This window comes from Macaca nemestrina, chromosome 6 (genome assembly GCF_043159975.1).
Source record: "Macaca nemestrina isolate mMacNem1 chromosome 6, mMacNem.hap1, whole genome shotgun sequence".
NCBI lineage: Eukaryota > Metazoa > Chordata > Mammalia > Primates > Cercopithecidae > Macaca > Macaca nemestrina.
Genome location: NC_092130.1, coordinates 161,449,190 through 161,461,541, shown reverse-complemented (window position 1 = coordinate 161,461,541; position 12,352 = coordinate 161,449,190). Strand labels below are relative to the sequence as shown.

Sequence of the window (12,352 nt, the reverse complement as noted above, 5' to 3'; positions counted from 1 at the left end):
TTTGAACAAAAAACTATGGACAAAAGTGCTCAAATTAGAAGTAGAAACAGAAAATCATGACATCAACTCACAAGCATGTTATGTTTTGTTTTTGTAGCTTCAAAGGGTACGAGCATAGATTGCCACATGGATATATTACATAGTGCTGGAGTCTGACATGTCTTCTCAAGAAAAGCAAAAATATATATAAAGGATACTCTTCATCAGAACAGTTCTTTTTATGAACAATTTCATTTACTTGCAATAACCAGTTATTAGGAAATCCCTTTCCAGTGTGTAAACTGTGTCCAGAAATAATCAAAGATTAATTCATAAATGCTTTGTTTTTCTTTCCTAATGGCATGATACCATGACATACATAGACCTACGACTATATCTATATTATATATTGACTATATATATACACATATATAGACATTGCACTGCACAAATGGCAATAAGAAGATAAACACTTTTGTCTTTATTTTTTAAAAAATATAAATATTGAAGAATCACACAGTTATGACAAACTATATATTAGGCAATGCAAACGTAATTTCAGTTTTTGCCATTGCTTTTGCACCACTGAATATATAGTCTTTATATAGTCTATTTCTATATATAGTCATAGTTTCATGCATCAATTCATGTATATATGTATATAAATGTATGTACACACACGCACATGTAGTTTGTATTTGTACATAATAACCTGCATTTTAAAAGGTATACTTAGCTTTTAATCATAACTACATATTGCTGCCTTCAAAAAGAAAATGTCATCATAGTGATGATTAGTAATTGTATATGACAGAATTAAGTGTAATTGCTTCCAAACTGCATATTATGAAGATATTTTGAGGTCTCATTTAACCTTGGTTCTTAGGATAGTGTTAAACTTTTAGAATTTATTTTTTTTTCTGCTGGACCCTGTCTGATAATGATGGTACATTATATTTAACTGCCTTTCTGAAAACACCAAGTAATAGTCATGTGTATATATACACACACACACACACGTATGCATGTATATATATACACATATATGTATACATGTATATATATATACACATACATGTATACGTATACATATATACATGTATACATGTATGTATATATACACATACATGTATATGTATACATATATGTATACATACATACATATACACGTATATATACACATATGTATATATAGATACATGTATATGTATATACATACATGTATATGTATATACATATACATGTATATATACATGTATATGTATACATACATACATGTATATGTATATGGACATATACATGTATATATACATGTATATGTATACATACACATGTATATATACATGTATATGTATATACATATACATGTATGTATATACATATACATGTATCTATATATACATATGTGTATATATATACATATACATGTATGTATAGCTTATAAATTTAATAATAAAGGAATATTAAAGTTATCCATCTTCTAAAGACAGGATGTTCATAATCAATTAATGTGTTTGGTAGTTTCCACTAGGAGGTCTGTCACAGAAATTGAAAAGTTTATCAATGCAGAACATAATTACCTGTATTTTTAAAGCGCTAAATTCTGTGAATAATTTCTGTCAAATAACAGTACGAAATATGTATTTGTATTCCATGATATATTGACTATTCTACAATATATTGACACAGATAATTCAAACTAATATTGAAAGAGGTAGTCTTCAGTAGGTCACTGTTTTGTAATTTAATATGATCCTCAGCCACCCTCCCCATCCCAAAATCCCTAGAAAATAAAAACACTCATAAGACATTTATACTAAATCTTCTTTGAAAAAAGATTGCCTGGATTAAGAGTTTTGAACTAACTTACAATTTATATTTTGATTTCAAGTGAGTAAACATCAATTATTTTTCTTTCTAAGAGAAATACTGAGCACATGTAGTTGTATCCTTCCATGAATTCAAAAATCCGTGTTTTGAACTCAACTCTGACAACAAAAAGCTGGGAGACCTCAGACAGTTATTTTTAGCTCTCAGAATCCCTATGGAAAACATTAATTCTTAATTTCTAAAGTCATTATGAAGTTTAAATGAAATAGTATTTCAACAATGTCTGGTGCTTATTTGGTTTTCCTGATTATAGACTAGTTCATATGTCTGTTCTAATTCAAACCGTAAGCAACTAAGTTATGAAGCTAAAGAATCCATCTATCAACTGTGTGTAGTATGTGCATTTTACCCTATTTAAAACCTTCAAGGAAGGTAGCTCTCTTAGGACACAGATAGCCAATGCTGACCTTGCCACGTCTGAGAAGAACTAAGATCAAGGTTGAAAAACTAGAGTTTGCTTTCCATGGGAAAAATCCCAAACTGAAAACAGTAAGTGCTTCATTAATGCAATCATGGCAAAGGAATTAACATTGTGGTTCAGTTTCCTTTGCTTCTTCTTTATTAAAATAGGTGTATTGCTTTTTAATATGTTTTGTTTGATGCTATCATAGAAGAATTTGTCAAAATTGTTAACTTTCTTTGTGTTTGGTCCCACGCTCCTTCTTTCTGTACTTTTCATTTTTCTAATGTAGTTATATAACCATATTATGGAAAGGTTTTGAAAGACTCTGGAATTACAGAGTTCTGAGTAAACTTGTATATTATTGTCTCACTAGCTCATATTATTTTATTTCTTAATGTTCTTGTAATCCATTAAAGATGTCGAATTTGAAACATTGGGAAGTCTCATTTATTACTTTTAAAAATTCAAGTTTTCAAACTTATTCTTGACATTCTATTGCACAAATGATAATAACAAATTAATCATTTTGTCCTCATGTAAAAGATTATAAATATTGAAAAATCATAAAGTTATGGCAAAATGTAGTCAAAGTTTCAGAAGAAACTCACTGAGTTTAGCATGTATGAATCACATATAAAATACCTGCCTTTGACAACCGATTGCAAAGACTGAATTTTCAAGACTCTTATTAGGTAAATTTAAAACAAGGAAATCTGGAAATGAGCATATTTAATGAAAGAACTACAGCTTCTAGTTAGGAATATCTATTCTCTTTGTTACAGATCATTAAATATTAAAAATAAAAATAGCTTAAATTGAGCCAAGTCAGAGGAGAGAATGGGAAAAGAAATAACTGAAATTGATAAGGTGTGTACTAAGTTAGAGGCCACATGCATTAATCAATCTTTTTTGTTATAGCATGCAGCTTGTCTTCAGGCAAGTTACTTATTCTGTTGTTATTAAGCTCTAGAATTCTATTCTCCAAAACCTTATGTAACATAAGCTAACCATGAAAGGGAGGGAGTATACCTAGACAGTATTGTTTCCCGGTTTCAGTTTGATACATTTTTCACTACATCATGCTACTTGGATATCATTGTTTGATCACTTGGCAAGATAGAGTCAGTCATTAGGCATTTGGCCATATATATCATATGGCTTCTATTTGTATTTGGAAGCTAAGTGAAATTTAAATTGAAGTTAGTGATGCAGAGAACAGAGTCCATGGTAGAAGAATGAAAGTGTTTATCCCTAGCGGAAGCACCATTAAAAAGCGTGCATTTGTTTCACTATTGACTTTCAGTTTCCTCTTGCATAATTAAAAACAAGTAAGCACAATTTTTTGCCTACCTCAATAGCTGTTAATCAAAAATAATTTGGGAACTTGTAGGAGCAAGAAAAATGTTATGATTTTTGCTATAATGATTATATGACATTTTATATAACTTGTGAAAACCTATTGTATTGTAAAATAAGGGATAGAAGTAACTGGGGTCCTGAAACGACATAAAATACAGAATCGTTAGAAAAATCTCTAATATACATGTATATATTAGACACTTTATATAAATATACTTGCACAATGTTATATAGATACACACATTTATTCAATAAAATTTTTAATGAATTGAATTATATGTGATTCTACACAGAAGTCTATAGAATAACATTTCTCATTGTGTACTTCCACTCTTACGATATCCCATTTTCCTTCAGAATGAGTATCTTCTAAGCACTTGTGGATTAATATTGCCAATACTTGAAATCACATAAAATGACATCTCATATATGTTTGACTTATTTTGCCAGGGAGCCAAGTTTCTCACCCGTCATAACTTAAGTGCCTTAAATTCTATTCTCCAAATGCTCATGTAGCATAAGCTCACTATGAAGAGGAGGGATGATATCTAACTGAAATTAGCTTTGGTTGACAGCACATTACTCTCTAACTCTTCCATATGCTGCAGTGATTCTGTAATTATCCCAAGAGTTGGATTTTAAATGTAACTGTGGATATATTATTTACTGACATTATTTTATGTCAGTAGTGAAGATATTTGGTACCTTATATGGAGAGAATCGTAAAAATGTAAAACTGTAAAATATCTGACTTCCTACTTCAGTTCATTTTCTGCCAAAGCTGTGGCTAAACTCTAGTAAACAATATGACTTTTTGATTACAGTAATAGTTTTAAGAATACATGCATATGTCAAAACTTATAATAATTAACATTTTAAATATGTGAACCTTATTTTGTGTCAGTTATGTCTCAATACATTTGTAAACTTAAAAAAAATCTGTAGCCACTTGGGACCAAGTGATGTTGAAGTTCCTATGGCAGTAATTGTTGGAGAAAAGGAATAGACAAAAAACAGAACATAACTACATTGTTTTTTCAAACTAAACGATTTCTTTTAATTCATAATCTGTATATACTCTGAATGAGGACACATTGGTTCTGCTCTCCCAATAAACGAAATTATTATTGTTTGCCCTTAAGGAGTTAATTGGCTCATTTATTTAGTGAGCCTGTGTAAGAGTACTTGGAGAATACAGTAGTCAAGCTCAATCTATTTTAGGTTGGAAAGAAAAAACTTTTTCCTTTTGATCTATGAATAATAGAATTATTTCCTAAAAGCTGACCAGAGGACATGTTTTTAGAGTATATTAATGTCTAAATACCGAATACGATAAAAGACATGTTTTAATAGCTATGCTGATCTATAACTATTCTATTTAATAGGATAGCCACTAGCCACAAACATGAGTATGTAAATATATATCAGTTAAAATTAAATGTACTGAAAATTCAGTTGATGGTTTGTACAGTAGTTACATGTGACTCACGGCTGCTATATTGGAAAGCATGGATTATAGAAATTTCAATTCTCAGTGAATATTTTATTGAACAATACTATGATACAGTATACATAATAAATTATCAGATAAATTATTGCATCTTTTTATTTTAGTTTTTGCTATGTTACGATGTGAAGATGATGTCTGAAGCTGTGGATTCAAAGAAGAGAATATTAATTTATCCATCAATTAAGAAGTGAAAGGAATAGAGCTTGTCTTTCCATCAAAGCACTGTTCAAAATTAATAGTAAAAGCCCAGTGGGATAAAAATATTGCTAAAGGGTTAACTACATTTTGTAAAAAACAAAAAACAAAAAAACTGCTTAGAACAAACCAAAAATGTGACAGTTGATTATATGCTTCCTTCATGAATACAATGCCGCAAAAGTTATCTTTCTATGCATTATGATATCAAATTATCTGCCAATTAATTCTGATTGCTATAATTAGTTGCTGAAGGTCACATGTATGTAGAATTCAAACATCAATTGCAAATGACTAATCCATATTCCAGGTAATATAGACAGAAAGGTCTGAGAATTACGGTTTTTATTCAGAATAATACCTTGTTTTCATAGTACTACACTCAAAACTGTTGTTTTCCTAAAAGAGAAGTACTCATTTAACCGTAAACTTGAGTCTAGCAATACGATTAATCTCTTTTTTTCCATTAATAAGTTGTTTCCAGATTTGCTCAGATATTCTACTTGGAAAATCAAATTATCTCAAAGGAAGTTTTTTTCCTTCCATTCTTACTATTTTTTCTTTTTTTAAATCTGATCATACCTTCTGTATATTAAATAGCAGACTCAACAATAAATGTTCCACTCACTTTCCTAATAGATTTCACAACTAAAATGAGAGTTCTTACCTTTATCTGTAGTGAAGAGGTTTTATTAAGTTATATCTTTTCTGTTACTGGTTTCCTGAAAGGTTTTATTATGGAAGACTGCTGAAGTTCATAAAATTACAGTTTATCTTTTTTGAGATCATCATGCTTGTGTGTGTATATGTATCTTTTCATAGCTTGGCCCTAAGAGAGCCAATATATTGGTTTCCTGTCATAATCTCTTTTATCACTGGCACCAAGCAAGCCAAAGAGAAAGAAACTAAATGGATCAGCTGAGGTCTCCCTTATTGTAACACTGGTAGAATGCAAGGAAAATGTTTGCATTTTATCCTTTGTGTTTTCTAAGAACCAGGACTTAACACAAAGAAAATTGTGAAATATCATATTAAGGCAGCCAAATGTCTTCACATTATAACTGATGAATATTTGATAACCAAAGACTGAGGAAAATTTGGTAACCAAAGTGAGATATTCTTTAAGTATAAAACATACAGCAGATTTTAAAACTATAGCAAAAATAAAATTGATATCCTATTAATATTTATATTGATTGCATGTTGAAGTAATACTATTCTGATATATTGCATTAAATAAAATATATTATAAAATTACTTTTATCTGGTCCTCTTTACTGATTTTTAATGTGGAAACAAAAAAAAATTACTTATCTTCCCATAAATCTTATATGCTCACATTTATAAAATTGTCTAACATCTTGTTTCACACTGTATTTGTATTAGATAGCACTACTATAAAGAAAGAGCTAAACATGATGCCTGAACCAAGAAATTTATTTTGAAGAGCCTATATTTGCAGGTAAATTATTTTGATAATATAAGGAAATGTAAGCAGAATCATATACTTTCTAGAACTACAAATTAATAACCAAAACCACAGCACAAGTAGATAAATTTAGAGGGTAGATAGTTACTATTAGTATCTCCAAATTAGTGACCTCTGATACCAAACAGCAGTATCTACCACCTCAAAGAAAAACTCAAAGAAACAGAAACCATGAATGAATAAGAGTTCCAACAACTCTTAAATGCTAGTCAAAATATTGTCGTGATAAGAAAGAACAGATGGAAGAGAGAAACAGTTAAACAAATAGTGGAAGAGAATACCTGCAAAATGGAGAAATAGCCCTTTAATTTGAGAAATTGAAATTGTGAAAAGCCATGCAACTTTTCCTGAATTCAAGAAAAGTGGACAAGCTGCCAGAAATAATAATTATATAATGAAAACATAAGAAAATATTTAGTTTCACAATTCTCACCTAAAATATTAGAAACTGGAATTGAACAGACCACCCTTTAAGGTCATTAATGGGAAGAAAAAAGTACTTTTTATATTATACAACTAGTCACTTTAGATATATGACACCACATTTCTTGGACACATAATACATTTTCTTGCATATCCATAGACTATTTAAAAGAATGCTGACTGTGCCATTTGTATATACAGTTTTTTAATGTCAAAAAATAAAAAAAAATTTACAATTTAACATACCCCTAGATCATAGGATAGTAAGTGTAAAATTACAATAATAAAAATATGACAATGAAAATCTATCTCTTACAGTTCTGAAGGCTGGAAGCCCAAGATCAAAGCACCAGCAGACTCAGTTTCCAATGACAGAGAGATTTATGGTTCATAGATAACGCCTGTTCACTGGGTACCAACATGGTGGAAGGGGCAAGGCAGCCCTCCAGGGCTTCTTTTATAAGTTGGCTCATCCCATTTGTGATAACTCTGCCCTCATGTCCTAATTAATTCCCATCTGATAATACCATCACATTGGTGATTAGGTTTCAACATGTTAATTTTGGATAACATAAGCATTCAGACCATAACTGGTTCCATAGCAAATAGGAATAATACAAAACTCTGATGAATGAAATCAAAGATCTAAATAAATGGAGGGAGATTCTGTGTTTATGAGTTGGGGAAACTCCATCTTTTTGAAACATTTTGATTCTTGACAAATCGATCTACAAATTCAACATAACCTGCTCCCAATCCTAGCAAACTATTTTGTAGATAAGTACAAACTGATTCTAAAGTTTATATTAAAAACCAAAAAGAAGATGAATCTTGACACAGATTTATACCCATTACTAAATTAACTCAAAATAAATCATAGGCCTAACTCTAAAATGAAAAACTAAAAAACATTTAAAATACAATAAGAGACAATATAGGCTACCATGAGTTTGGTTGGCAATGTATGTTTATATAAAAAACCAAAAGCACAATCTGTGAAAGAAAACACTAATCATCTGGACTTAGTTTTAGTTAAAAACTTCTGCTCTGTGGACAGCATTGTGAACAAAATAAAAGACACAGATTGGGTAAAGTACTTGCAAAATATATACGTGATGAAGATTGGTATTTGAAACATTAGAAAGACCTTTTAAAACTCAACAATAAGAAAACAACATCCCAATTGTAAAAATGGGCGGAAAATTTGGACAGATATTTTACCAATGAATATATAAGATGAAAATGAAACGACATGCAGAAAATGCATGAAAAGATACTCAATGTCATTGTCATTAGGGAAATATACACTGAAACAATGGGATACCATTACATACCTATAAGGACAGCCAAAAATCAATCAGTAAATAAAATACACAATTCTGTCCAGAATCAGGAGTAAGAGACCTCTCATTGATTGCTGGTCCGAATGTAAATTGACACAGCCACTTTAGAAGATAGTGACAGTTTGTCAGCTAAACATAATTTTCCAATGCAATCTAGCAATCATGCTCCTAGATATTTGCCCAGCTGATTTGAAAACTTATGTCCACACAAAAGTCTTAATGCAAATGTTTATGGCAGCTTTTATTCGTAGTCTTCAAGCACTGGAATCAAGCAAAATATTCCACAATACATGAACAAGCTGTGCTACACCCATACAGTGAAATATTTGATTGTAGAAAGAAAATTGTTATCAAACCATGAAAAAATTCATGGAAAATACATTACTAGATAAAAGAAGCCAGTCTGAAAAGCCTCAATATTTTATTAATTCAAGTATATGACATTCTGGAAAAGGCAACACCACAGAGACAGGGAAAAAAGATCACTGGTTTCCAGGGTTCCAGGGATAGGTGTTTACTAGGTGAAACATAGTATTTTCAGCACAGTGAAACTATAATGTGTAATACTCTAATGGTAAGTATGTGATACTACATATTTGCCAAAACCTGTAGAATTTTACAGCACAAAGTGTGAATCTTAATCAGATGCTAATTACAAAAACTAGGAAGTTCAAGGAATCCATGGATAGAATGTTGAATAGATAAAATAAATTGATATTACTACAAATGTGTGAAGCAACCTCCCTGAGGCTCAAGGGGATAAAATTTGCTGACTGACCTAAGTGGCTTGGGAAAGGTTTGAGTTTTGTAAGACAAAAGGCAAAAGATACTGCTAAGTACTGTACTCTGGATAATAAAGTAGTTTCCTACAGGTATAGGTGTTAACAATCATGATATTGCAATTCAGGATACTGGAATTAATCAATTAAGTAAATGAATGGCAATAATGGAAGTCATATTTCTCATTGTCAGAAGGGGAGTTTATAGCTAAGTAAGCTAGGAGAATACACTGATCCATATGGTCATGGATTAGAGTTGAGATAACAATGTTAATTTATTTTTAACTTACGTTAACTTATTTTGCCTTAGAGATGGTTATATATACATATATTGATGTATATGTATATATAAGTGCATTATTATTTGCATGTATCTTTTTTTACTCTGACACCTGAAGGCTGTGCAGCAATAGCATTACAGTAGGAAAGAGAATACTCTGAAGCCGGGAGTGATGTCTCATGCCTGCAATCCCAGCACGTTGGGGGCTTGAGGCAAGCGGATCACTTGAGGTCGGGAGTTCGAGAACAGCCTGGCCATTATGGGGAAACCCCTTCTCTACTCAAAATACAAAAAAGTTAGCCATGTGTGGCCATGTGCATCTGTAGTTCCAACTACTCAGAAGGCTGAGGCATGAGAATTGCTTGACTAAGGAAGAGGAGGTTACAGTGAGTAGATTTTGCACCTGGGTGAAAGAGTGAGACTCTATCTCAAAAACAACAACAACAACAACAAAAAACCCTATACCCCAAATCTTGGTTTCTGATACTATTTTACAGTAAAAGAGTCCTTGGAGAAAGTGTTAATGCTACTACAGATATACGATATATACAAGATCGGTCTGGAACATTCTGTAGAACCAAAATAATTTTTTTACTCAAAATTCTCCACAACAAAAACAAACACACATCAATGGTAGAAGGCCAAAAGCACAAAGAAGCCTATTGAGAGAGAACAGATGATCAAAGGTGGAACAGTTTGAGGAACAAAATAAATATTGTTGGATTATAATACAAATTATAAAGTAAATATCATAAAACTTTGCTGATACAAACAAATGATTGAATATATAAATACATGGGAAAGAAAAGACAGATTCTCATAAAGAAGGATTCCAAATAAGTTATGTATCTCCTTTATCTTCAAGAATGTAGAGTATGACTCCCTACTTCTTCAATAGTGGCTTCCTTCCTAACAGTATAGTACAGAAAGATATAAAAAAGAGTAAATTTGAAGCAGAAAAACCTATTAAATGCTACCTCAGCCAAGCACTCAAGGTCAGTATCAACCGTAGTTAAGTCATGTATGTCCATGTAATATGGTTACATGGCTACCAGTGATATAGGTAACAGTGACAACAAAAACAGTCAGCATTTATGTTTACAGCACAGAAAGTCAAGCTGTTGGAGAAACGTGAAAATGGTGGCCATGTGAAACATCTTCCAGGAGAGTTTCGTGTTGGAATGACCACCGTGTATAACCTTAGGAAAGAGAAGGATTAACTATTGTCCACATGAGTGACTGAGATAGTTACACCTTTGCTTTCTGATGGTCCAATGTATACACACTTTGTTTCATGAACAAAATTATTTAAAATATTGTATAAAATGACTTTCAGGCTATGTGTATAAGGTATATGTGAAGCATAAATGTATTTCATGTTAGATGTGAGTCCCCTCTCCAATATATCGTATTATGTATATGAAATATTCCAAAATAAGAAAATAATTCTGACATCCAAAAATATCTGGTCCTAGGTGTTTCAGATAAAGGATTCTCAATCTGTAATAGATGTATTAGTCTGTTTGGGTTGTCATAACAATATACTATAGACTAGGTGGCTTAAACAATATAAATTTCTTTTCTTACATGTTTAGAGCCTAGAAGTCTAAGTTTAAGATGCCAAAATCCAATACTTGGTGAGGGCCTTCTTTCTGGCTTGGAAATGGCTGACTTCTCATTAATGTATCCTTACATGGTGGAGAAAGAATGAGAGAGAAGGAGCAGAGAGGGAAAGATGGTAGATGGTCTCTCTCCTCTTTTATAATGACACTAGTCCCATCCTGGGGGCTCTACCTGCATTAACTTCCAAATGCTTCATCTCCGGATAGCATCACATTGGGGCTTGTGGCTTCAGCATATGAATTTGGGGAGGATACAACATTCTGTTTATAGCAACAGGAAAATCAGAGTGTGAGATATATGGGAACCCTCCATGATGTTTCCACACTTCTCCTATAAATCTAAAAAGTATTCTAAAAATAGTTTATTTACATAAAAATGACAAATCAACTGTGAGAATATTGTAAAATAATTTTCGAATTAAACAATATAGTAATATAAATGAGAACTCAAAGGATGGCTTTCGGAGAGGGTAAACAAAAACGGTTACCCTCACACAGAGGTTGACATTAATGGACTAAGGGAAAAATTGGAAAACGTTATCCAGAATACAGAACAGATAGATAAAATATAAAAAGAATATTAAAGAGGAGTTAAGACACTGGGAAGTGAAAGTGAAATCTAAAATACAAGAGGGTAATGTATAAGAAATACAAATAAGCCAATATTTGAAAAGATAATTAATGGTGAATACATTGATATAAATGAAAGAATAAATTCTCATATTCAAGAAGCATGGCAGGTCCCCAAAGTTATAACTACAAACATGTTTACAGGTAGACATATGATATGCAAAATTCAAAATTTACAATTCAGGAACAACAAAAACAAAAATAAAGAAGTTTAAAACAGTCAGAGAAGAACAAGGTATTACAAAAAAAAAAAAAAAAGCCAAACTGAGTGAGAACTCACTTCTAGTCAGAAGCAATACATGCAGAAACACAGAGAAATATTAATAAACAATTTCAGGTCAGTACATTGCCCTAGCTAGAAAAAAAAAAAAAGGTAAAACTTTGATTCTAAGATCACCATAAAATGAAGACATACTGAACACAAGTCAAAGATAATTTATCAAAAATAAA

The 12,352-nt window shown here is 31.4% G+C and overlaps 1 long non-coding RNA gene across 1 annotated transcript in view; it reads right to left on the bottom strand.

The window, feature by feature from the left end:
- LOC139363627 (uncharacterized) overlaps positions 1-11,656 on the bottom strand; it is a 33,776-nt gene extending 22,120 nt beyond the window's left edge. Inside the window, exon 1 of the long non-coding RNA XR_011624343.1 lies at positions 11,445-11,656. This is a non-coding gene — a long non-coding RNA (uncharacterized lncRNA). The remainder of the gene's footprint in view (positions 1-11,444) is intronic.
- Positions 11,657-12,352: the final 696 nt, after the last annotated feature.